The sequence below is a fragment of the Podarcis cretensis genome (genome assembly GCF_951804945.1).
Source record: "Podarcis cretensis genome assembly, chromosome: 4".
Lineage (NCBI taxonomy): Eukaryota > Metazoa > Chordata > Lepidosauria > Squamata > Lacertidae > Podarcis > Podarcis cretensis.
The window spans coordinates 94,448,017-94,473,965 of record NC_137173.1 but is presented as its reverse complement, the minus strand read 5'-3'; the positions used below and the strand labels follow the sequence as shown (position 1 = coordinate 94,473,965).

Genomic DNA, 25,949 nt, shown 5'->3' with positions numbered 1-25,949 from the left:
ACCTGCTGCACATTGTCTCACCAGAATGGCACATGCCCTGGTTTTCTCCTGCTTGGACTGCTACAATGCATTCTACATGGGGCTATCTTTGAAGGTGACTCAGAAAGTATAACTAATCCAGAATGCGGCAGCTAGACTGGTGACTAGGAGTGGCCGCCGGAACCACATCACACTGGTCCTCAAGGATCTTCACTGGCTCCCAGTATGTTTCTGAGCACAATTCAAAGTGTTGGTGCTGACCTTTGAGGCCCTAAATGGCCTCAGCCCAGTATACCTGAAGGAACGTCTCCACTCCCATCGTTCAGCCCAGACACTGAGGTCCAGTGCCGAGGGCCTTCTGGCGGTTCCCTCACTGCAATAAGTGATGTTACAGGGAACCAGGTAGAGAGCCTTCTCAGTAGTGGTGCCCTGTGGCACATCCTCCTATCAGGTGTAAAGCAGATAAACAACTATACAACTTTTAGAAGACATCTGAAGGCAGCCCTGTACCAGGAAGCTTTTAATGGTTGTTGTTATATTATGTTTATATATGTGTTGGAAGCCACCCAGAGTGGCTGGGGCAACCCAGCCAGATGGGTGGAGTATAAATAATAAAATTATCATCATCTTCATTACAGATTGAGCCTGGCACCTTCTGTAGGCAAGACAGATGCTCCAGCACTGAGCCATGACTCTTCCCAACGGAAGGAGGAGAAGGAAGCCAGAGCCTTGAAACTTTTGCATGCAAAGCAAATCATCTGGAAATGCTCGCTGTCATCCTGGGAGTCAACATTTTGGAAACAAAACCCAGGGCCCACGTGAAAGAAGGATTATTGGGGAGCAAAAGGCCTGCCAATGCAAACAATCCAAGCAAGGGATTTTGGGCAAATAGCCACCTGCATTGTAGGGGAGGAGGTGGGTTGGCATTTTGCCTCCTGGCAAAGCAGAGACCCACACTTGGAATAAAAGGGGGGGGGAGAGCAGTCAGGGAGGTGCTGAGCACCTGCTCTGGCATCTTTTCCTGATCCCCTACAGAGAATTGCCTCATGCATTCAGAAGGAGTCGAGAACAGTTAGCGCAAAGCCTCAGTTGAGATGTAGCTGAGCATTTGTGCACTCTCTGTATCCCTTTGCTGCCTGGAAAAAAGTGGCAGCCATCACAGGTTCTTCCTGTCCTCATTTTCTAAGATATATTACCAGGAACAATCACGCAGAGTTGCACAAAGCACAGTTTCAAATTGCCCTGTGAGTTTATAGCGAGTTTCTTTATTTGTCCATTTTAAAAAGCTCCCCTGATGTGGATTGAGCAATAGCAGCAGCATGGGCAAAGGAAATGGTAATGCGTGCTTGCAATGAACAGCTGAGACAATATGTTTGCCATTAAGCAGAGTTAAGTATGACAAGGGAGGTCGGGTCTGGCACTGGAAGCTGGCAGAGTCAAACACGTGTGGAGGATCCTGCCCTGATGTGTCACCCACTAGCAAGAGATGCGGGGATGGAGGGGAAAGATGTTGAGATTTGTAATTCTATGCGAACCTTTCCAATTTGAATTTCCCAGAACACACAAGACGAACCACAGCTCTCAGTCAAAATTCACACATCACCGAATTTTGTCATGCAGTTCTCCAACCAGGTAATATGTACAAGAATGTGTATATTATAGGTAAGTGTGCCCACAAATGCATATTGCTGGAGCAAATAACACATAATATGCATTTATATTTGGGGAAATGGCTTGCAAAAATGTGTTCATTAGGAAAAGTTCGCACTAAGATGCAGATGAGTTTTTATGCTATTGTTATACTATGTATTGCTTTGTGCTGTATTTAATGTTTTATTGAATTTGTATCTAGCCATTTCACTGCATTTTAAATAATTAAAGGAAGAAGAAGAGTGCAGCTGAATTGAACTAAAGGTTTTGTCCGGGTTCATAATATATACAGTGGTACCTCGGGTTAAGAACTTAATTTGTTCTGGAGGTCCTTTCTTAACCTGAAACTGTTCTTAACCTGAGGTACCACTTTAGCAAACGGGGCCTCCAGCTGCCGCCACACCGCCGCCATGCAATTTCTGTTCTCATCTTGAAGCAAAGTTCTTAACCCGAGGTACTATTTCTGGGTTAGTGGAGTTTGTAACCTGAAGTGTCTGTAACCTGAAGCTTCTGTAACCCGAGGTACCACTGTAGTCCTGAGCAAGTAACTTACATTTTTCTTTCCATTCTCCTAAAAGTGTCTCTCAAGAAGAAACTTAGCAAATGCTGTTCCTGATTGCTCATCCTGCCCACATAGCATTTGACATAACCTTTCTGTGTTTAATATTCATCAATCATTCTTAATATGCCTACAGAAAATGAGTTGAAATCTAGTTCTAAGGAACTTAGGAAATGTAAACCATGAATATTATTGAAGGAATAATGGAGGAAAGTAGCAGGATGTCAACTATATGGGGATTTGTATGAAAATGTAGTCGCAGCTGTCCATACATTTAAAGCCTGGATAGCTCAGTTGGTTAGAGCAAAGTACAGTGGTACCTTGGGTTACATACGCTTCAGGTTACAGACTCTGCTAACCCAGAAATAGTACCTCAGGTTAAGAACTATGCTTCAGGATGAGAACAGAAATCGTGCTTCGGCGGCACAGCGGCAGCAGGAGGCCTCATTAGCTAAAGTGGTGCATCGGGTTAAGAACAGTTTCAGGTTAAGAACAGACCTCCGGAACAAATTAAGTACTTAACCCGAGGTACCACTGTACTAATAATGCCAACATTGTAAGTTCGATCCCTGCATATTCCTGTATTGCGGGGGTTGGACTAGATGACCCCCAGGGTCCCCTCCAACTCTACAGTTCTGTGATTTAAAGCAACCCTAAAGAATCATGAAAACTGTAATTTACCCCTCACATAGCTACTATTCCCAGCACCCTTAACAAAATTCAGTTCCCAAGATTCTTGGGAGTGCTCTAAATATATGGTTTGTATTCCACCTCCCTATCCTTTGCCATCCAAATATTTTAAGAGGTTTCCTGCTGCCTACCCCCATGCCATGTCTCCTCTCAGGATTCTCGTTCTATTCAGGGTTGGTGCCAGAAGTCATCAGGGAGGTGCTGTAATTAAGCCTGTAATCCTGTGCACATTTTAGCATTTGTCCACCGACAGCTTTCCGGGTCATGTGGCCTGCATCACCAAACTGCCTCTGGCGCTATGGGACACCGTGACAGAAACCAGAGTGCCTGGAAATGCATGGAAACGCAAGGGACGTGAGTGGCGCTGTGGTCTAGACCTCTGAGCTTCTTGAGCTTGCCGATCAGTAGGTCGGTGGTTCAAATCCTCACAATGAGGTGAGCTCCCGTTGCTCTGTCCCAGCTCCTGCCAGCCTAGCAGTTCGAAAGCACGCCACTGCAAGTAGATAAATAGGAACTCCTGCGGCGGGAAGGTAAACCTTGGAGTAAACCGTATTGAACAGACTGTAATGTACTTCTGAGTAAACATGTTTAGGGTTGTGCTGCAAAAGGTTCATAGACCCAATGAGAGCACTTCTGCTATTGTGTTTGCTTGGTCCCAGTCTCCCAACTGTGCTCCTGACTGGCCAGACCACACAGTTATGGGGCAGTTATGGGTCACTCCCAACTCTCCTGAAAGAAAGCAAAAAGCTATGTCATTCCCTTTTAGTCCTTTAACCTCCCCTTTGAAAGTTAAGCCCACAATTCAATGGTCTTCAAAATGTTTGCAAGGGCTTTGTAGTCCACACTGGTAATTTCTGTATGTATATCACCATCAGAAACACCAAAAAAGTTATAGCAACATTACTCAACAGAACATTTAATATGCCAGCCACCCTTGATGGACAAGCTGATTTGCATTGCTTTTGAGCTAGAACAATGTCGTACTAAAAAGTGAATCAATTTAAGGCAATTTACCATTATGTCTTGTTCACACATTCCATTAAAGCTTTAATCTTTCTGACAATTAGAAAACCCATAGTGTGTGACTACATCCCAATTTGGACATCAGATGTAGACAAAAATATTTTCCAAGAAGTAATACGGTTTTAAAATGATAACTGATTGGCAACGTGTTTAAAAGTATATGGAGCTCCTTTTTCTCCTTTGCAAAAGATCATCAAAGGGCTAAATATATTTTGTAAATTACTGCTATAATGATTCCATTTACAAAAGGATATAATTTGCTATCTTAGTTTCACAATGAATGGAAACCTAATGAATCATGCAGGCTTTAGCGTTCAAAAGAAATATGGGGAATCTGAGACCAAATTGGAACATTAATTCTGACAATGAGTGCATCTTGTTAGATCCCCCGTTTTATTTTGTTAGTAGGTCAGTGTTTCCCCAACTTGGGCCTCCAGCTGTTTTTGGACTACAATTCCCATCATCCCTAGCTAGCAGGACCAGTGGTCCAAAAACAGCTGGAGGCCCAAGTTTGGGAAATGCTGTTTTATGTCAATCATTCATGCTCCCAATTGAAAGTTGTGCCACTGCTATCTCAGACCTACAACCAGCCAGCGTGGTGTAGTGGTTAAGAGCAGTGGACTTTTAATCTGGTGAACCCGGTTCACTTCCCTGCTCCTCCACATTCAGCTGCTGGGTCACCTTGGGCTAGTCACACTTCTCTGAAGTCTCTCAGCCCCACTCACCTCACAGAGTGTTTATTGTGGGGGAGGAAGGGAAAGAAGATTGTTAGCCACTTTGAGACTCCTTAGAGGTAAAGGGACCCCTGACCATTAGGTCCAGTCATGGCCGACTCTGTGGTTGCGGTGCTCATCTCTCTTTATTGGCCGAGGGAGCCAATAACAAAGGTCATATGGCCAGCATGACTAAGCTGCTTCTGGCGTACCAGAGCAGCGCACAGAAATGCCGTTTACCTTCCCGCTGGAGTGGTACCTATTTATCTACTTGCACTTTGACGTGCTTTCGAACTGCTAGGTTGGCAGGAGCAGGGAACGGGCAGCGGGAGCTCACCCCATCGTGGGGATTCGAGCCGCCGACCTTCTGATCGGCAAGTCCTAGGCTCTGTGGTTTAACCTACAGCGCCACCCGTGTCCCTTTGCGACTCCTTAGGGTAGTGATAAAGCAGGATATCAAATCCAAACTACTACTACTACTACTACTACTACTACTACTACTCTTCTTCTTCTTCTTCTTCTTCTTCTTCTTCTTCTTCTTCTTCTGCAACTGGCATTGTAAAGTGCTATATAGTTGCTGTGCTCTGGATGTTTCTTGGATTTTAACTCAACAATAGATGCCTCATGCAGTTTGTGGACTTGTCTAAGGCAAGCTAGATTTCTTGATATAACAAATTTGTACTAAAAGTGAAACGATGTCTCCAAGCTAACTATATAAATGCCAGGGAGATGGAGCAGGTTAGCTGAAACAAAACTTATCTCTCTGGCTTAAAACAAGAGGATCAGGAGGGGGAGCTCTGTCACAACTGACAAGCCTAGTTTATAATCAGATGGTTTCATTTTACCAGCCCTCTCCAATCCCAGCGATTTGGAGGAGGGAGTATCACTGCAAGAGAAAAACTAAGGTTAAGGAAGGTGCCAGGAGAGCAAGGGGAGAGAAAGAGTTGCATTGTGACTGTCAAGACACACTTATAATCAGAGATAATATTTTTGCCTGGAGAGCAAATCTCCATTAGTTCTTCACACCTCAGATTCAACTTTGAATGTATCTCACACAAAAGCTGCCGAATCTACCGTATTTTTCACCCTATAAGACACACTTTTTCCCCTCCAAAAATGAAGGGGAAATGTGTGTGCGTCCTATGGGGTGAATGTAGGCTTTTGCTGAAGCCTGGAGAGCGAAGGGGGTCGGTGCGCACCGACCCCTCTCGCTCTCCAGGCTTCAGGAAGCTATCCGCTAGCCGTGGGAGACCCAGCTCTCCCATGGCTAGCGGAGACCTTGCTGGCACCCAGAAGCTTGGGGCACGCTGAGCTCAGCATGCCCCAGGCTTCCAGCTTTGCGCGCAGCTCTCCCACGGCTTGCGGATAGCAGCCTGTTCTGGGGGCTGGGGTCGGGGGAAGCTCGGGCTTCCCCCGCCCCAGCCCCGCACCTGGGGGGAAAATAATTTTTTCTTTCTTTATTTCCCCCCCCAAAAAAACTAGGTGCGTCCTATGGGCCGGTGCGTCCTATGGGGCGAAAAATATGGTATTTGTCTGCATTTGTTCAGATCATTTGGCAGAATAACTAGTATATAGTTTGGGATCTTGTCTAGAAATACAGAACACTGCTTTTGAATGGGTCAGAGTAATTGTACAGTTATTACCTACTCTGACTCACATCAGCTCTCCAGGGTCACAGATATGGGTCTTTCTCATGATTTGCTGCTTTATCATTTTTTTGTGTTTTGTTTTATTTTTAGCTACAGCTGCTGCTGATTGTTCCTGGGTTCTTTTACATAAAACATATATGCAGTATCACTGAGCTACAGTATCTCCCCAATATTTTGTTGCTTGAACTTCCTCCTTTTTTCCTTTGGATACTTCCATCTTCATGAGCACAGAGACTGCATGCTTAGAATTCTCATCTGCAAAAGCAGATAAGCTGATATTGTGATTCATATCCAAATCAATGCTGTACATCACCTGTGTATTCTTATCAACATTTAGCTTAGGTTCCCTTCATATTTCCTATTCAAATTGCAAGTCTGCTCCCTATTCAAAACAAGTATGACTATGCACAAGGAGAAGATAATTAAATATATTTGCAGTTTCCCAACTCTATTTTTTTGGAAAAAACTTGTATTTTCCCCACTTTTTTATTTAATTTTTTAAAATTGGTTCATTTAATTTTCTTTATGACTGGCTTTATTCCTAAGGCTCTGAGTGACTTACATTAAATATTTTAAAATAATACAAATTATTCTAAAGTGAAGGACATTCATCAAGTTAAAATAAATGCTAATGATATTTGAAACTTATTGGACAATAAAAAAGAAATGATTCCATTATGTGTTTACCCATAAAGCAGGCACCCCCAAACTTGGTCCTCCAGCTGTTTTGGGACTACAACTCCCATCATCCCTAGCTACCAGGACCAGTGGTCAGGGATGATGGGAATTGTAATAATAATAATAATAATAATAATAATAATAATAATAAATTTTATTTATACCCCGCCCTCCCCAGCCAAGGCCGGGCTCAGGGTGGCTAACAAGCAATAATAAAAACAAGTTGAATGATTACAACTTAAAAACAAAATTAAAATACATTAGAATATTGAAACATTAAAATATTAAAATGTAGCCTCTTCGCAGGAGGAGAAAGGAAAAGAAAAAAGAAAGAGATGGAGGGAATCAAATTGGCTCGAAGCCAAAGGCTAGGTGGAACAACTCTGTCTTACAGGCCCTGCGGAAAGTAATCAGATCCCGCAGGGCCCTGGTCTCATGAGGCAGAGCGTTCCACCAGGCCGGAGCCAGAGCTGAAAAGGCCCTGGCTCTGGTTGAGGCTAATCTAACTTCCTTAGGGCCCAGGACCACAAGGGTGTTGCTATTTTTGACCTTGAGGCTCTCCGTGGGGCATACCGGGTGAGGCGATCCCATAGGTACGAGGGTCCTAGGCCATGAAGGGCTTTAAAAGTCAAAACCAGCACCTTAAATCTGACCCTGTACTCCACCGGGAGCCAGTGCAGCTGGAAAAGCACCGGGTGAATATGCTCCCATGGCAGAGACCCCGTGAGGAGCCTTGCTGCAGCATTCTGCACCCACTGGAGTTTCTGGGACAGCTTCAAGGGCAGCCCCACGTAGAGCGAATTACAGTAGTCAAGCCTGGAGGTGACCGTCACATGGATCACTGTAGTAGTAGTCCCAAAACAGCTGGAGAACCAAGTTTGGGGATGCCTGCCTTAAAGTATACCACCAAGAAGTGCACTAAAGTTTATTAAAGAATCAATTTTGAATTAATGAAATCACCTAGCCCTCCTTTCTGATTTTCTAATAGTGCCAAAAAAATGAAATAGTCCCCTCAAGAATTCTGGGGACTGTAGTTCATTAAGCATAGGTCCCAATGTTCTTAAGATAGACCCTGACTGATGGGCTCCCTTGCTGGCCAACCTATTCACAAGGGTAGATATGACTGGACTTATGTCAGAGGCATGGACAAGCGCAATCATCGTTCCAATATATAAAAAGGGAGAGCACACATTGCCATCCAACTACAGACCAATAAGCCTCCTCTCCATAGCAGGGAAGCTATATGCCAGGGGTCAGCAACCTTTTCCAGCCGTGGTCCGGTCCACCGTCTCTCAGACCATGTGGGGGGCCGGACTATATTTTGGAAAAAGAAAGAAAGAACGAATTCCTGTGCCCCACAAATAACCCAGAGATGCATTTTAAATCAGTGTTTCCCAACCTTGGGCCTCCAGCTGTTTTTGGACTACAACTCCCATCATCCCTAGCTAGCAAGACCAGTGGTCAGGGATGATGGGAATAAAAATAAATAAAAACACACATTCTACTCATGTAAAAACACCAGGCAGGCCTCACAAATCACCCAGCAATGCATTTTAAATAAAAGGACACAATCTACTCAAGTAAAAACACGCTGATTCCCAAACCATCTGCGGGCCGGATTGAGAAGGCGATTGGGCCACATCCGACCCCTGGGCCTTAGGTTCCTACACCTGCTCTATACCAAGCATCTTCTAAGAAAGCTTTGTCATGGAATTCTACTCAATACTGATCCAGAGTAGTTGCCCATGTATAGTTAGCAGAGTAACAACTTAAACAAACAAATAAAATAAACTTAAATAAATATTTCATCCAGCAGAACTTTGGTGCTACTGAAGCCGAAGGAGCATAATGGTCACAAATCCAATGCATTCAGGATTGGAACTGTCTATAAGAAATCCAGTTACAGCAGACTTAACTTAAACTTACAATAACTTATAATAAGTCTAAAACCTTAACACTAAGCATACTATGTACAGAACACCACACCAGAAGGAAGAGAGATAAATTGATAAAGTGAAACCCAGGCTCCTTCTGACCCTACTTTTATAGTTGGCATGACCTTGACAGAAAGAGATAAACATAACCAGTTTAAGACAGTTGTGTTCAGCTTCTCTGAAGGTATAACCCAAACATCATGAACCTTCTGCTTGTTTCTTTCACACAGAGAAGCTTCCAGAATCCTCTTGAATGAATTAGAATAGGAAAGATCCCTATAGATCAGATCAATACTTTCTGCACTCAGAAATGCAAACTGACATAGATATGACTGGACCTATGCCAGAGGCATGAACAAGCGCAATCATCGTTCCAACATACAGGGTACCTCAGGTTACATACGCTTCAGGTTACATACGCTTCAGGTTACAGACTCTGCTAACCCAGAAATAATGCTTCAGGTTAAGAACTTTGCTTCAGGATGAGAACAGAAATCATGCTCCAGCGACTCAGCAGCAGGAAGCCCCATTAGCTAAAGTAGTGCTTCAGGTTAAGAACAGTTTCAGGTTAAGAACAGACCTCTGGAACAGTGGCGTAGCGTGGGTTGTCAGCACCCGGGGCAAGGCAAGTGATTTGCACCCCCTAACCCGTGGATTTGCGCCCCCTAACCCTAACCCCCAGATGTTGCGCCCGGTGCGGCCGGCCCCCCCTGCACCCCCCACGCTACGCCACTGCTCTGGAACAAATTAAGTACTTAACCCGAGGCACCACTGTACAAAATTGGGGAGCACACATTACCATGCAACTTCAGACCAATAAGCCTCCTCTCCATAGCTATATGCTAAACATCTTCTGGGATGTCCTAATTTGCATTACCAGACCCTGAGCTGGTGGGCTTTTGCCAGGGCAAAACCACCTTGGAACACTGTGTCATACTTTCCCACCTAGTGAATAAATAATCTGGTGATCCTAATCAAAAACTTTATACAGTGTTTCTGGTCCTAAAAGAAGCCTTTGACTCAATCCTGAGGGAGCTGCTCTGGATCAAACTGTCCATACTGAACATCGACAAAAGGTTCCTCTTTCTAATCAGAAAACTACACACCTACATGTGCTGCCAGGTGAGATGCTCACAGGCAGGCAGGCTAACCCCCCCCCCCAATCATTGCCAACCAAGTGGTAAAACAGTCCTGTATTTATTCAACCTTTTCTTAAATGAGCTTGTACCCTGTTTTCACAGGGTGGATGGCCATTGCCCAAAGCTCAGCTCCATCCATATTCCCATCTGCTGAACAATTGTAGTAGTGACATTGTGGAGAATGTGGCAAGGTTTTTGAGTGACGCTATGAAATTACATCACCATTGATCCTAAGAGCCATCTTCGTACCTCACAATGTCTGGACAGTTTTATCCTAAAGTATCTCCTACTATGTTTTATTAACTGTGTTGTGTTCTGATCCATGTATACAACACACTTTTTTATGCCAATAAAGGAGATGATAGATAGATAGATAGACAGACAGACAGACAGACAGACAGACAGAGGTAAAGGGACCCCTGACCAGAATCAGCAGTATTTGCCATAATTCCCTCTATTGCTGATGTTCAGGCTGTGAGTACCGTTGTTACTGATAGCAACAAATTATCTTAAACTTGAGCAAGGGAATGTGGAGGCAGAGAAAAATAACACAGTTATGTGACCCATGAGCCATGGAGATAAGTAACTATACAACCTATAGAAAATGTATGAAGGCAGCCATGTATGGGGGAGTTTTTCAATGTTTAATGTTTTATTATGTTTTTAGATATGCTGTAAGCCACCCAGAGTACCTAGGGAAACCCAGGCAGATGGTTGGGGTATTACTACTACTAATATTATTATTATTGAATAGGACATCACTATTTTTATTGGATAAATGTTGGAGTGTATGGGATATCATCATTTTCAGCAGGACATCTGCAGAGCTGGTAGCTTCAGTTTAAAACATTATCCTTATTGAAAATGCTAGATATGAACAAAGTGATTAAAAACACGCGCACACACAAGAGAGATTTTCAGTATAAGGAACTGAGATTCAAGAACGCTTATCCATAAATTAATACCTTGTCAGCCTATTCACCCTATGAGCAAAAGGTAATTATTAGAATTGCTGACTTCAGTTTTAGCAATAGAAACTTGGAAATTATGGAACCTTCAAGATGAATCTTGGGCCCATGTTTGCATAAAGGTAACAAGGGAAGATTCAAGGCTACCTTACTCTTCCTCTGCCCATGCCAGCTTTTTGACTCTTTTCCATAACAGTAGCCAAGACCAGAGTGTGCAATTCCTCCCTCTTCACCCCCATTTGTATGGAAAAAGCGTAAGTGTTCCAGAGGGAATCCAAATTAATTATGCTTCCATTTTAGTTGTCTGCCAGCTCTGCACAAACTCAATAGCAGGGATTGATTCGCAAGTAAGACTGACCAGCTTCCACAAAGATGCCTCGTAACATCTTTTTGCTGCCTGTTCTGCTGGCAGGAGAGCACACAGGACTCTGCACCAGTTGAACCCACAGGAAAATTCAGTGGGGTGATTTGCCTGACATGTAAAATCAAGGTTAGCAAATCGCAGCTGCTGGTTTACTATAAAGCACTGTTTTGGAAATAACGCATGTGTCAGGGACTCAGCGGGAGCGCAGGGAGGAGAGGAGATGGAAAGCGAGGGGGAGCAATCCGAGGGCAGCGTAGGAGAATATGACAGCAGCCCGATAGATTCCATGAGCCTCTCCAGCGAATCGGAAGATTCACAGAAGGGGGCGCCGATGGGCAGGGCAAGGGGCGACCCAAGGGGGACACCCCAGAAGCAAGGGGCCAGCGGGGACTCCCAGAGCAGCAGTTGGAAATCAGGGCCAGCTTCCCCACCAGAGCGTAGTGGGGGGAGGAGTCCCAGGTGTCAGAGCCCACATATGCACCACCAGCGAGAGAAGATGAGTCAGGGTTGACCACGCCTCCATCGGAGAGCGAGTTAACGGTTAAGAGGAAAGTTGCAGGCTGGGCGTGCGCGCCAAGTTCAAAGGTACAGGCGAGCGGCACAGAAGGTAGCCCGGATAGGGAACCAGGTCCTAAAGCCCGCCGGAAGGAGGGGCAAGAATCATCAGGGTCAGCGTCAGAGGAGTCCAGGAAGGATGAGACCCTAGCGGGCAGGAGGGCCCAGAGGAGAAAGGAACTTAGGAAGAGGTGGAGCAAAGCGAGAGTCTTAAACTGGTGTGGAGGGGGAGGAGACTCAGACGGGACTTCGCCGGTCTAAGGTTGGGACGTAGAGCTGCACGCTGCGGCTTTAAAATGGAGACTGAATCTCAATAAAGACTTTTGTACATAACTACAGCCTACCGTTGGTCCTCTGTGAGCTGGGACCTGGAGGCAGCTCTGACAGCATGCCTTCAAGAGCTGCATATTCCATTTCCCTTGTAAGTCAAAACAAGTAATACAAGTACAAATGTTATTTCTCATCCAGGAAATCTTTCACATTTGTTTCCCTCTCCCTATTTGTTAAAACACTTGTTTGCTCTTAAGATTAGTGGGCTCCCAGGTTGTACTGGAAAATTATTAATAAAAAGACAAAATCCCAATTCTCCCTTGTCCTTTCTGGCCAGATTCAGTTTTGTATGGCTCTTCTGCCTGTAGACTTCCAGAATCATATTCATGTCTACCCTATGTAGTTTCACACAAAAATTTCCATGGAAAAAGCTGGAATGGCTTTGTGATGGCTTTTACATACCCCCATTGTTGCACGTAATGCCAGGTCCATGGAGAATGTCCATTCCATGCTAGTACCAGGCATTGCCTACAATGGGTAGCACAATAACTCTAGTTATGTACTAACAGTAATACATTGCCATGCATCCCAATATATTAGCATAAATAATGCTGTGAAGCCTCATATTGGGCAAAAGATTCCTACACTGCAGACACTTTCCCTAAGAAACCAGAGGCTTTTCTCCTGGGCATAGTCGGCCAATTGATGCCAAAGAAGGATAGAACTTTCTTTATGTACGCAACAGCAGCAGCAAGAATTCTCATTGCAAAGCATTGGAAGACACAGGATGTTCCCACCCTGGAAGACTGGCAGATGCAACTAATGGAGTACATGGAGATGGCGGAAATGACTGGCAGAATCCGAGACCAGGGAGAAGAGTTGGTGGAAGAAGATTGGAAGAAGATTGGGGGCATTTAAAATTTATTTACAGAAATACTGCAAAATTTTCGAATGTGAATGATGTTGGAATGAAACGAAGTGGTTCTAGCAATATGATTAGATTACAATATGTGAGGATAAATAATTAAGGACAAAATAAGAGGGTATGAATTTGCTGAAAAAATTTGTAAATGGAATACAAAAAAGGGAGATGTGAGGAAGTCATGAAAATAAGTTAATGAAGGGTATGATATTTGAAAGAGTGATTTTTAAACTTTTCCTTTTAAATTTTTGTTTTTGTTTTTTCTCTTTGTTTGTTTGTGTGTTTTTTTGTTTTGTAAACTTCTTTTTGTGATGGGCAAACTTGGCCCTCCAGCTGTTTTTGGACTACAATTCCCACCATCCCTAGCTAACAGGACCAGTGGTCAGGGATGATGGGAACTGTAGTCCCAAAACAGCTAGAGGGCCAAGTTTGGCCATCACTGGTCTAGGTGGATGCTCAATCTTGTTAATTTGCTTTGTTGCAGAATTTCTCATTTTTTCACTGTCCTAGACTGAAAGATTTTAGGTAGAAGGAACAGTGGTACCTCAGGTTACAGACACTTCAGGTTACAGACGCTTCAGGTTACAGACTCTGCTAACCCAGAAATAGTACCTCAGGTTAAGAACTTTGCTTCAGGATGAGAACAGAAATTGTGCTCCAGCGGTGTGGCAGCAGCAGGAGGCCCATTAGCTAAAGTGGTGCTTCAGGTTAAGAACAGTTTCAGGTTAAGAACGGACCTCCGGAACGAATTAAGTACTTAACCCGAGGTACCACTGTAACTGGAACTATCAACAGAACTGTACGGAACAACCTAACATTTACAGAGCAAAATATCCTCTTGAATTATATAGCACATGGAACCTTACAAAAGGACAATACGAGTGGACTCTCTGTGCCCTTACCACAGCAAAAAGACTGACACTGATGAATTGGAAAAATAAAAATGTGGCCCCCTTCTATGACTGGATTGAAGATTTAAACAAACTTGCAACATATAAATAACTTGCATATAAACGCAGACTTGCAATAGACAAATTCAATGATATTTGGAATCCATTCTTACAAATACTGCAATAGGTTAAGATCTGGTGAAGTACAATAACAAATATGTAAAATATACAGTTTTGCATTTCCCCCCTCCTCCCTTTATTTCCCCTTATACACGGGTTCTGTTTCTCTTTTTCTTTTTCTCTCTTTTATTTACATCTCACCATGTTTAGTGCACATATAATTATGTACTTTTTGAATTTTCAATAAAGATTTTTTTTTTAAATGTCTAATTTATTAGATTTCTCAAATGTTATTTGTCTGGACTTGCCCTATGGATCCAACTGGTGTTATGGATTTGGTTCTTGAATGAGTGCTAAGCTATTAGTCTCCATTTATATTCCACTTGCATAAATGCAAATGCGAAAAATCAACCTAAACACTACACAAATACCACAAGTCTCCAGAGATCTCTCCCTCCAAAAGAAACTAAATCTGGGTAAGCACTGCTGCTGGAACATCTCACCACTTGCAGAATTGTGGTGCATGAGGCCATAATATCACTTCCCTTAGGAAGAAGGCCTGTGAGTAAGAACTGTCAATGATTGTGACCACATGGAAATAAAATCAGCTGGTCTTTATTTGCTGATTCTGTTGGCCCAGATTTGCTGTATTGTTATCACTTGTTTTATGATGTGCTTTCATATTACAACTTCTTCTTCTTATACTGCCTTGTGACATCCCCATGGGAAATGCAGGGTATAAAAAAATATGGTAAATAAATGTGGTTTAGAGAAAAGACCAGACTGAGGCTAGTTCCTGCTTCTTCCCTCTGACAAAGGTTAACTTGCTTACCAGACCTATTAACCTGCCCAGGAAATTATATTGATCTGAACTTTGTGAAAACTTGTGTAACCAAACATAACAGAAGGTTCTCTTGAACAGCTTACCTTACGTTCAGGTACTGGTTTCTCGATATTGCACAATAGCCCTGGCTTTACAATGGATTCTAAATCCACAGATGCCTATTGAAAATCCATTTCGGGGGGTTGCCATAAAAAAAGATGTTACCACTCTATAAATGAGCACTCTTGCTCCAATGAATTTAATGGACTAAAGACATCCGATTTGCCCTTATAAAAGCAGTGTTCATTTGTTCCTATTAAATTATACTAATGAACTAATTACTTTAGTGCTAATGATTTCATTAGCTTTCTCTTCCTTTGCTGAGCTAAGAGTTAGGTTTCCAGTATTACCCTATGGATCTGCTTGTAGCTGAGCATCAGTATCAAATTTGCCACCCAGACATCAAATTTCTCAGTACTCCCCATCGCTCAAAGTTGTTTCCGGTTTGCTGGGATGTTATCCATCTCAACCTGTACTTCTGAGATTCAAAAGACTACAAAGCCACTTCCGACCCTAGGGAGGAGGTGGTGTTGCGGGCTCCCGCCCCCAACACTCGCGCGGAGGCTGGCTCCCAGCCCCGCGTGATCTCGCTATCTGGGGAATCCTCTGCCACGTCATCTCCCTGGCCAGCCAATCGGCTGGCTTGGGGTGTGTGGCTTGCCGCATTTAAGGCAAGCGCGGCAGAGAAGCTTCCTCTTTGCCGCTGATCAGCTGGGGAATTTCCCACCCACCCTCTAGGTTTTCCTTTGACCTTGCTATGGACTTCGATTGGTCGCCGTTAAGGGGCCTGGTAGGAATTTTTCCGGTAGGCAAATTGGCACCAGCCATTGGGTTTCTTCATCTACCTCGCAGCAAATCGTCACAACTTCCTCGGTTTGGCAGTTAGGCATTGGTCAGGGTATTGTTATGTAGATGAATGGGGGGAGGAGTGCCATCCCCTCCCCCGGTGATTTAAGGGTAGTCCGCTAAAGGACTCCAGGGGGCGTGGCCTTGTCCGAAGCCTATGGAGGCCAGGGCCCCCAAGTGGTGACCCCAGGGGAGTGCCTAGTTGATGTGCATCAGCAGGGCTCCACCTGCTGGTGTTAACCCTTCCCGGCCTTCAGCCGGAAAGTTGGTTAGATGAGGATCAATGCCTAAGCCAAAGCTGTGGCCAATTTTAGCCCATTAACCTTAATAATAGTGTCTTGTGTCTTTATTTCCCCTGGGGGGAGACGGGAACTCGCCACGCAATTCATTGCTATTGCTATGCATGAACTTTTTTCTTTATAATATATAACGCCACCAATAATTTCACTAAAGAGATTTAAAGACTGAAATGTTGAACAAATCTTATAGGTTTACACATACCTTCTTCAACTTTACTTTTTTTTTTAACAGCTCTGGCAATTTAAAATGCACCTGATGTCACAAAGGTGCTAGCCAATTGGTACCTTCAACACCTGCTTTTCCCCAGTTCAAAATCACAACAGTAGAAACTTGTAGAAGTTTCTTCTTTCTTTCAGAAATTCCCTTGGGAGAGAAAGAAAGCCTTTGTATAGAACCCAGTGAGGCTACTTTGAAGCCACTTTTAAAATGTTATGTCAGTCTTCAGCTTTAGTGAGGTTGACTGTGGACTTTTGCCATTGTAGAAAGAGTCTCTGGTCCACTATTTGCTTTTCAGTTACATCATGTCTGGAGTTATTAATTTCTGTTTGCATTAAAAGGCTAAACAGCTGGCATGTATGTTGTTGTTGCTGCTGTTTTTTTAAAAAAGTACTTATTTGCTTTCTACATTTTCCTTCTATTTTTGGCAAAGTTTTGATTGAAATACAGTAGCAATTATTTAGTGGTCAGATGAGGAAACGAGGGAAACTTTGTGGGGCTTAAGGACCCAACATACAGGGCTAATCCAATCTCATGGCAAAACTGTATAGCCGTGAAGGAGCACTGATGAAGTAGAAATGGGCTGATAAGATCCTGGTGAGAATTAATCCACATCTGTAGGAAGAGAAAAAGGAGAGGCATAGAGCTGTGGTGAGGTAAATGTCACAAGCCACTAGAGGCATCATGCCCTCTTGCTGTTCCCTCTCTTCCTTTTCTCTACAGTCATTGGGACTTAGAATGTTGTGCATTCCATCAAATTCTTGAAAGTTCAAGCTTTCATTGGGACTATGAACTTCAGCCAACTTGGGCTGGTGCTTCTTGACATCTGCAGCCCTATTACCTACTCATTAGGTCAAAAAAAGGTAAAGGACCCCTGGATGGTTATGTCCAGTCAAAGACAACTATGAGGTTGACTTCCGGAGGCGGCGCGAACGGCAATGGCTGCCCTTTCCTAGCCGGGGAAGGGAAGCTCCGCCGAAAAAGGGTCTCCCGCTGCGGCGAAGCGGGGACCCATTCAGGAAAACCACAGGCAGCAGAAGCCTGTGGTCTTGGGGTCCGGCGGGCGCCAGGAGCAGCCCCCAAAACGTTGAAGGAGCCCCGTAAGGGGCTCCGGATCGTGGAGGGGGTTGCGGCGCTGTGGATCGTTCCGCAATCGGCGGAGTGAAGCCGCGTTGCTGCTGCCGGTGAGCGCTGTCCTTTCTTCCTAAATTACAGATTCGGAAAACAACAACCCGTGAGTAAATGGACTTTTAAAATTTTGGGATTTAAAGTACTTAAAGTACTCAATTTGGCTGAAAGCGGAGTGACGAAAAATAGGAAGTCCGTCTTCCGCTGTCATTGAATTACCAAGCAAAGAGTCGGAGGAGTGGAGGCAAAAAGTGAACTTTTAATTTAACTGATCTGGACACCCGTGGAAATTATTTTTAAGCAGAATAAGGACTTTAAGCAATTGATTACATGACTCTTATGTGGACTGTGATACCTTTCTTCTATTTGGATTACAATTTAAACAAGAAACCCAGGTGCTGGAACTGCCTGAGCAATTGAGCAGCCAGTTTGCAGGGCTGGATACTTTTGAACTTAAACTTTGAAACAATCTGAGGGAGTTTGAACTGGCTACTTTGAAGCACCTTTTGGAATACCAGCAAGCACTGTCTGAAACACTGTGACTTTTTAAATGCTAACTCTGCTAAAAGTTACCTTATAGAAGGTTCTCGGACATTAAATGGGACTATATTATTTTTATTGGAATTGTCTTCTTTCCTAAAGACATTTTAAGTTCCCCCTAGAGGATTTGGGATTAATAGCAGTGACATTGTTTTACTTTCCTTTTCCCGGCCTCCTGTTTGACTATTACCATCTGGGCCGCTGCTTTCTCATGGGAACAACTCAGCTTGACCTTGAATTTTAGATAACTCTGGAATGAGTGGCGCAAGAAAAAAGGGACCGAGAGCTAGACAAACAACCCTAACCGCAGTCTCCCAGGCACGCAGATCATCTGTGCCTACTGTGCTTACTCTGCCTACTCAGACTTCTGAGAAAGAAGCTGCTTTTCTGCCATGGGCAGAAACTGAGGAATTTCAATCGGAAGAGATGGCCTCAGGAGAAATTAGTTCTACTTTAGAGAAAATTCTTGAAAAATTGGAATCTTTGAATAAAAAAGTGGAATCTTTGGATAAAAAAGCTGATCAGCAAACAGCTAAAATTGATCAAAATACTGAATGTTTAAATAGACTAACTGGACAAGTTGCACAGAATGTGCAAGCAATTGGAGAATTGAAGGAGACTGCAGGTGAAAATCGGAAATTGGCTGAAGATACCAGCCAAAGATTGGGAAATTTAGAGAAAGAGGTAAGGCCACTCAGCAAACAAGTAGGTGAACATCAGACTTATCTTTCTATGATAGAACTACAGAATAGACAGACCAATTTAAGGATAAGATCGGTACCAGAGGTGGAAGAAGGCAACTTAGCTGAGTTTTTGACCAAAGAATTTTCCAAGTTTTGGAACTTAGAGGAAAAAGACTTTAAAATCATATCAGCCTTTAGACTTGGAAGACTTATAAAGAGAGAGAAGCCCAGAGATTGTTTAATAATACTGAGATCAAAGGAGGAAAGGGACAAGATTTTGGGTCTACATTACGGAAAGTCACTGGATATTTTGGACAAAAGAATCGAAATTTACAAGGATATTCCTAAACAACTGTTGGACCTTAGATCTGACTATTTGGAACTAACAAGATTGTTAAGGAGTAATACAATTATCTTCAGGTGGGATTTTCCTCAAGGATTATCTTTTACTTTTAGAGGGAAGAAGATTAAAATTAGATCACCGGAAGATAGAGACAAATTTTTGACTGCGTACGGAGAGGACCTCCAAAAAGGACTGGAACTACCCTCAGGGCTTGTAGTACCAGAGGTGCCTGCACCCTCGGATTCTGAAGACCCAGCGAACAAGGTACTACCCCTAGAAAAATAACCAGACTTATCCAGGATGTCTCTGCAACTTTTGAGTTGGAATATAAATGGCTGTAACATTCCGGAAAAAAGAAGGAAAATTTTTCATATATTGAAAAAAGAGCAATTGGACATTATTTGCTTACAAGAAACACATGTGACTAGGCTCCACAGGAAAGTACTAATAAACAAAAGACTTGGTCAGGAATTTATATCTTCAGACAAAGTAAAGAAGAGAGGCGTGGTGATATATGCAAAAGAGAGCCTGTCACCTAAATTTTTATTTAAAGATGAACATGGAAGAATTTTGGCAATCGAAATACAACATCAAGGAGAAAAGATTTTGATATTAGGAATTTATGCACCAAATGAAGGGAAGTCGGAATTTTTCAAGAAGTTGCATGAGACTATGCTGGAATATCTGGATTATGACAACATCATCATGATGGGAGACATGAACGGGGTCGTATCAACTAACATGGATAAGTCACAAAGCCAGAATGTTACAAAAGATGGCAGACTACCAAAGACCTTTTTTTAACTGACTGACAATATGGACTGGATTGACATTTGGAGAACGAAGAACCCCTTGGGAAAAGAAGGAACATTCTTCTCTGAAGCTCAGCTGACTTGGACAAGAATCGACCAAATATGGATAACTAGAGGTCTGGCACCGAAGGTCAGAAAGGTGGAAATCTGCCCAAAAACTTGCTCCGACCATAATGCACTGAGAATGGATATGACACTATTACCAACTGGCTCCTTTAGATGGAAGATGAATGACAACTTGTTCAGAGATCAGGAGATTATTAAGAAGGCCCAGAAAGCATTGAAGGATTACTTTGAGATAAATATGAACACTACGGTGGAAAAAAGAATTATTTGGGATGCAAGTAAAGCTGTGATGAGGGGGTTCTTGATACAACAGAATGCTGCAAGGAAGAGGACACAAAATGACAGAAAAGATAAGATTTTGGAGAAAATAAAAGAACTAGAGAAGAAGCTAAGATCAAACCCGAAGTCCCTGCCGACCTTGAGAGAAATCAAACTCTATCAAGCACAGTATTCTAAACTGATAAATCAGGAAATAGAGTGGAAGATTAAATTAATGAAACAAAAAACCTTTGAATCGGCAAACAAATGTGGAAAACTGCTAGCTTGGCAGTTGAAGAAGAGACAAAAATTGAATACAGTTACAAATTTGGAAATTGAAGGAAGAAATATTCAGAACCCCATGGAGATTAGAAAGTGTTTTTGGAAATACTTTAAAAAACTATACACTCAAGGGCCGCAGAATGAGGTCGAGATCAAACAATTTTTAGAGAAAAATGGACTTAAAAAGTTGTCACAAGAAAATAGATCTCTCCTGAATAGTAAAATAACATGCCAAGAAATTGAACAAGCCATTCAAAACATGAAACTGGGCAAATCTCCAGGACCAGATGGGCTAACCTCCAAGTACTATAAGATATTAAAAGACCATTTGATACAACCATTGATGGAGGTTAGCAATGAAATTATGGAGGGGAGGAGGGCGCCGGAGTCGTGGAAGGAAGCTTTCATCACATTGATACCAAAATCGGAAGCTGAAAAGACACAACTTAAGAACTACCGTCCCATCTCCCTTTTAAATGTGGATTACAAAATATTTGCAGATGTTTTGGCAAGTAGACTTTAAAAAGTTTTAAACGAAGTAATTCATAAAGACCAGGCAGGCTTTCTCCCAGGTAGACACATGTTTGCAAATACAAGGAACATTATTGACATTTTGGAACTTTTGCAAACTGATATAAACACAAAAGCAGTGCTAATCTTTATAGATGCAGAGAAGGCCTTTGATAATATCTCTTGGAAATTTATGAAGGGAAATTTAAAAGAAATGGGAGTGGGTCGGGGTTTTGAGAATGGGATTGATGCAATATATTCAGAACAAAAGGCTAAATTGATAGTAAACAATGTGGTCACGGAAGAGTTTAAAATTGAAAAAGGAACACGACAAGGCTGCCCGATCTCCCCTTTGCTATTTATATCAGTTCTGGAGGTGTTCTTGAATATGATTAGAGGGGACCAGTTGGTGGAAGGGATTCAGGTCGGAGTGAAGCAATATAAACTTAAAGCTTTTGCAGATGACCTAGTTTTGACCCTGCAGGAGCCAGAATCTAGTACAAAAAGAGTATTACAACTGATCCAAGATTTTGGTCGGGTGGCGGGATTTAAACTAAATAAACAGAAAACTAAGGTGTTGGGGAAAAATCTGACAGATGTAGAGTCGGAACAGTTTCAGAGAGAAACAGAACTAACTGTGGTTAAAAAAGTAAAGTACCTAGGGGTAAACATAACAGCAAAAAATCTGAGTCTATTTAAGGATAATTATGAAAAATGTTGGTTTGAAATTAAGAGAGACTTGGATAGTTGGACAAAATTGAAGCTTTCTTTGTTAGGCCGAATTGCTGCTGTTAAGATGAATGTATTGCCAAGAATGTTGTTTTTGTTCCAAACATTGCAGATTGTGGACAAAACAGAGTGCTTCCGGAAGTGGCAGAGAGATATATCTAGATTTGTCTGGCAGGGCAAAAAGCCCAGAATTAAGTTTAAGATACTAACTGATGCGAAAGAAAGAGGGGGCTTTGCCCTGCCGGACCTAAAGTTGTACTATGAAGCCGCAGCCTTCTGCCGGCTAAAAGACTGGCTACTTCTCGAAGACACTGACGTATTGGATTTGGAAGGGTTTAACAATGCTTTTGGTTGGCATGCATATCTATGGTATGATAAGGTTAAGGTCAATAAGGTCTTTAAGAACCATATTGTCAGGAAAGCAGTTTTTAATGTCTGGACAAAATACAAAGACTTACTGGAAAACAAAACTCCGAGGTGGCTTTCACCTCTGGAAGCTAAGGCCCGAAAGAGACTCAATATGGAGGCCAAATGGCCAAAATATTGGGAAATATTAGAAAAAGACGGAGACAATTGGAAATTGCAGAGTTTGGAGAAAATGAAAGATAAAGTGCGAGACTGGTTACATTACGCTCAGATTAAAGAAGTTTTTAAAAATGATAAAAAGGTAGGGTTCCAGGTGGAGAAATCGAAGTTGGAAACAGAATTGTTAGAACCAAAAACTAAGGTATTATCAAGAATGTATAACTTGCTGCTGAAATGGAATACACAAGACGAAATGGTTAAATCAGTTATGATAAAGTGGGCTCAGGACATTGGGCATAATATTATGTTTGAAGACTGGGAAAGGTTGTGGACCACTGGGCTGAACTTCACTGCATGTAATGCTTTGAAGGAAAATGTAATGAAAATGATATATAGATGGTACATGACCCCAGTTAAACTTGCCAAAATATACCATTTGTCTGATAATAAATGTTGGAAATGTAAAGAACACGAAGGAACATTCTTTCACCTCTGGTGGACCTGTCCTAGAGTGAAGGCCTTCTGGGAAATGATATATAATGAGTTGAAAAAGGTATTTAAGTATACCTTCACTAAGAAACCAGAGGCCTTCCTTCTGGGCATTGTCGGCCAGAAGGTGTTAAAGAAGGACCGAACATTTTTTATGTATGCAACTACGGCAGCAAGGATACTCATCGCTAAGAGCTGGAAAACTCAAGATCTACCCACACTGGAAGAGTGGCAGATGCAGCTGATGGACTATATGCAACTGGCCGAGATGACTGGCAGAATTCGAGACCTGGGAGAAGAGAGGGTTGAAGAAGACTGGAAGAAATTCAAGATTTATTTACAAAAGTATTGTAATTTGGTTGAATGCTAAGAAGGATGCTAGATCATAAATAATTGCCTACCATTGAATTAGATTTGAACTTGATGATAAGTGAGATTGAGGGAAACATAAATTTTTTGGAGATTAGATTAAATTAACGGAACAAGATTCAAGAATATAAATAAGATGATAAATTGCTGGGAAAAAAAAATTATAATGATGTAAGTGGGAGTGGGAGACGTGAGGGAGTCCAAAGAAGTTCTGAAAAATGTGTTATGATTCATGCTATATTGTTTACTATTTTTGCTTTTTGTATCCAAAAAATCTCAATAAATATTTATATATAAAAAAAAAAAACAAAGACAACTATGAGGTTGTGGCACTCATCTTGCTTTCAGGCCAAGGGAGCCGGCATTTGTCCACAGACAGCTTTCTGGGCCATGTGGCCAGCATGACTAAACCGCTTCTGGTGCAACGGGACACCGTGACAGAAACCAAAGTTTGCCTTCCCACCGCAGTGGCACCTATTTACCTACTTGCACTGGTGTGCTTTTGAACTGTTAGGTTGGCAGGAGCTGAGACGGAGCAACGAGAGCTCACCCTGTCATGGGGATTTGAACCTCTGACCTTCTGATCGGCAAGCCCAAGCAGCTCAGTGGTTTAGACCACAACGCCACCTGCATCCTACTCATTAGGGTGGTGAGGAAGCCCCATAGAACTCAGTGAAACTTACATCTGAAGTTCATGTCTTAGATTGAACTGTAAATTATGCTAAATGAGCCAATTTGCTTGAGTTGCAGTAATTATATTGGTAACATAATCTACCTTTTCTTAGTGTGGAATGTATTACACCAGCAAGGGTTATTTATTTATTTAGAACTTCCACAGCGTGGTTTTCTAGTTCAGCCAAACTGTTTACTCAAGAGACACGTTGAAGCCTTTATTGTTATGTAGATAATTTAAACAACATGACTCTGCTCCACGTTTGCAGAACATAATTTGAATATCAGTTCCATCATCTGCTTAGAGAAGTGTGTGGATTAAGTTCGCTGATCTGAGACACCAGAGGATCAATTATTCTGGCTTAATTGCAAAGGACAAGAAAGCCCCATGCAAACAGCATGCCTAATTAAACACTCTTGCATAGGCTATGCCAATATGCAGCCATTACTATTCAAAAAAGAGCACGTGATTTTTTGAAAATAGGCACAAAATGTGTTTGCAAGACTACAGACCTTCTTAAGTGGTGGCTAAATGACTCTTTCATTATCTATGGAACAGGCAGCAGAGCTTTTGAAGACATCTCTTCTGTCTCCTGGTGCAGTGGTTGATCCAGGTGGTTTGTTCACCAAGTCAAACATTGAGTGTGTTCACAGAACATTTTATTCTAGAATCAATGGAGATTGAGTATTTGTCTTTTCTAAATAGTCCACACAGAATCTGGGTCTGTTGCATATATTTTTTTTTTTGCCCCTGAAAAGTGCTTCTTGAGAAACTGATTTCATTCCACAAATGAAAGTTCATTGCAGATTGATTCTTCATTACCCCATAGTGTGTCCACCTGAAAACAGATGAAAATAGTGGTCCATGGGGGCGGGAGTGGAGGGTAGGTTTGGGAACTACTGGCATAATTTAATTTCCCATTAACCTAAATTGGCCCAAAAGGAATCCAGATTGTGCTTGTACACTTGACATTGGGCTATAAGCAGAGCAGCACAGAATGTGGAAGACGCACCCACAAATTAATGAAGATATAACACAAAGCTGTGAAGCTTGTTTCTAACACACAGGAAGCAGGAAAGGTTAAAAAGAAAAATGTTTCTTATTTTTAAATCCCATTTTCTAGGCCCTCTTGCCTTTCTCTCAATTTCTTCCTCACAAGTATCCATACTAAATACAAACAAAAGCAAAGGACTCACTCTTGTATCTCTTTTGACCACAACTAGGCTTTGCAAAGGAAGATCTGGTATCTTCCCTATTTGTCTTTTGTCACACATTTAAGAACCATGGCTATGGAAATGTTTTCCACCAGCAACTTCTACTGCTGCCTTTCTCTCTGCATGATTTCAAATTCCCATGAGCCACCATAAACCTCTCCCAAGAAGGTACCAACATTTCAGATGCCAGTTAATGCCAGGCAGAATAGCTACTTCAAAATTCTAGCGGCTAGTAACATAGTTCTGCATGGGATTGTTTTAGGTCTGGGATTTTTATTGGCCTTAGTCAAGAGCTGTAGTCCAGGGCTGAAGGACTTGCTTGCAAACTGAAGGCCTTGGGTTCACATCCCCCGTCTGAAATCCCAGAAAGCTTCTTCCAGTCAAAGTAGACAATAAAAAAGTAAATGGGCCAATTCCACATTTTAAATGTGGAATAGTTGCTGTTTGTGGCTAGACGATGTGGCTAGACGATGCTGTTTCAAAGCAAGTGTTAGCCCACACTTATAAGCATTTCTCCATCATTACCTCTATTGCAAAAAGTCTGATATTTTGAGGGAAGTGGGTTTGTTGGGCAAGGCCTCCCAATCAACTGTTATTGCACAACCTGAACTTGCCCGATATGTGATTTCATCCGATCTGAAAATAGTGATAATCTGGAAGCATCCAATATAGCTTTCCATCTTGGATCAGTGGAGCAGACCTCTTCTTCTCAGCTTTGAAAGAGATTTGCCATATAGCATGGGAGATATCTGTCTGAGAAACACAAATCCAAATCTCCCTTGTGCACACAACACTAGTAATGTGGTTCTTTGGGCCCAGGCCAATGTTGAAGAATGGGCTAACAGAATGGATCTCAAAAGGTGATAGCATATTCTATTCTAATTGACCGGCAAAACAAGCAAAAGCTAAAAAGGAAGCTAGTCTGGCTGCGATATTCATAATCAAATACAAATATTAATCAAACATCAAGTCAAGCAATG

General features: G+C 42.3%; 1 long non-coding RNA gene across 1 annotated transcript in view; it reads right to left on the bottom strand.

Annotated features, from left to right (window-relative positions):
* Positions 1-6,372: 6,372 nt before the first annotated feature.
* LOC307214429 overlaps positions 6,373-25,949 on the bottom strand; it is a 37,240-nt gene continuing 17,663 nt past the window's right edge. The window contains exons 2-4 of the long non-coding RNA XR_013838076.1: positions 16,362-16,963; positions 15,031-15,155; positions 6,373-6,518 (exon numbers count right to left, since the gene is read on the bottom strand). This is a non-coding gene — a long non-coding RNA (uncharacterized lncRNA). The remainder of the gene's footprint in view (positions 6,519-15,030; positions 15,156-16,361; positions 16,964-25,949) is intronic.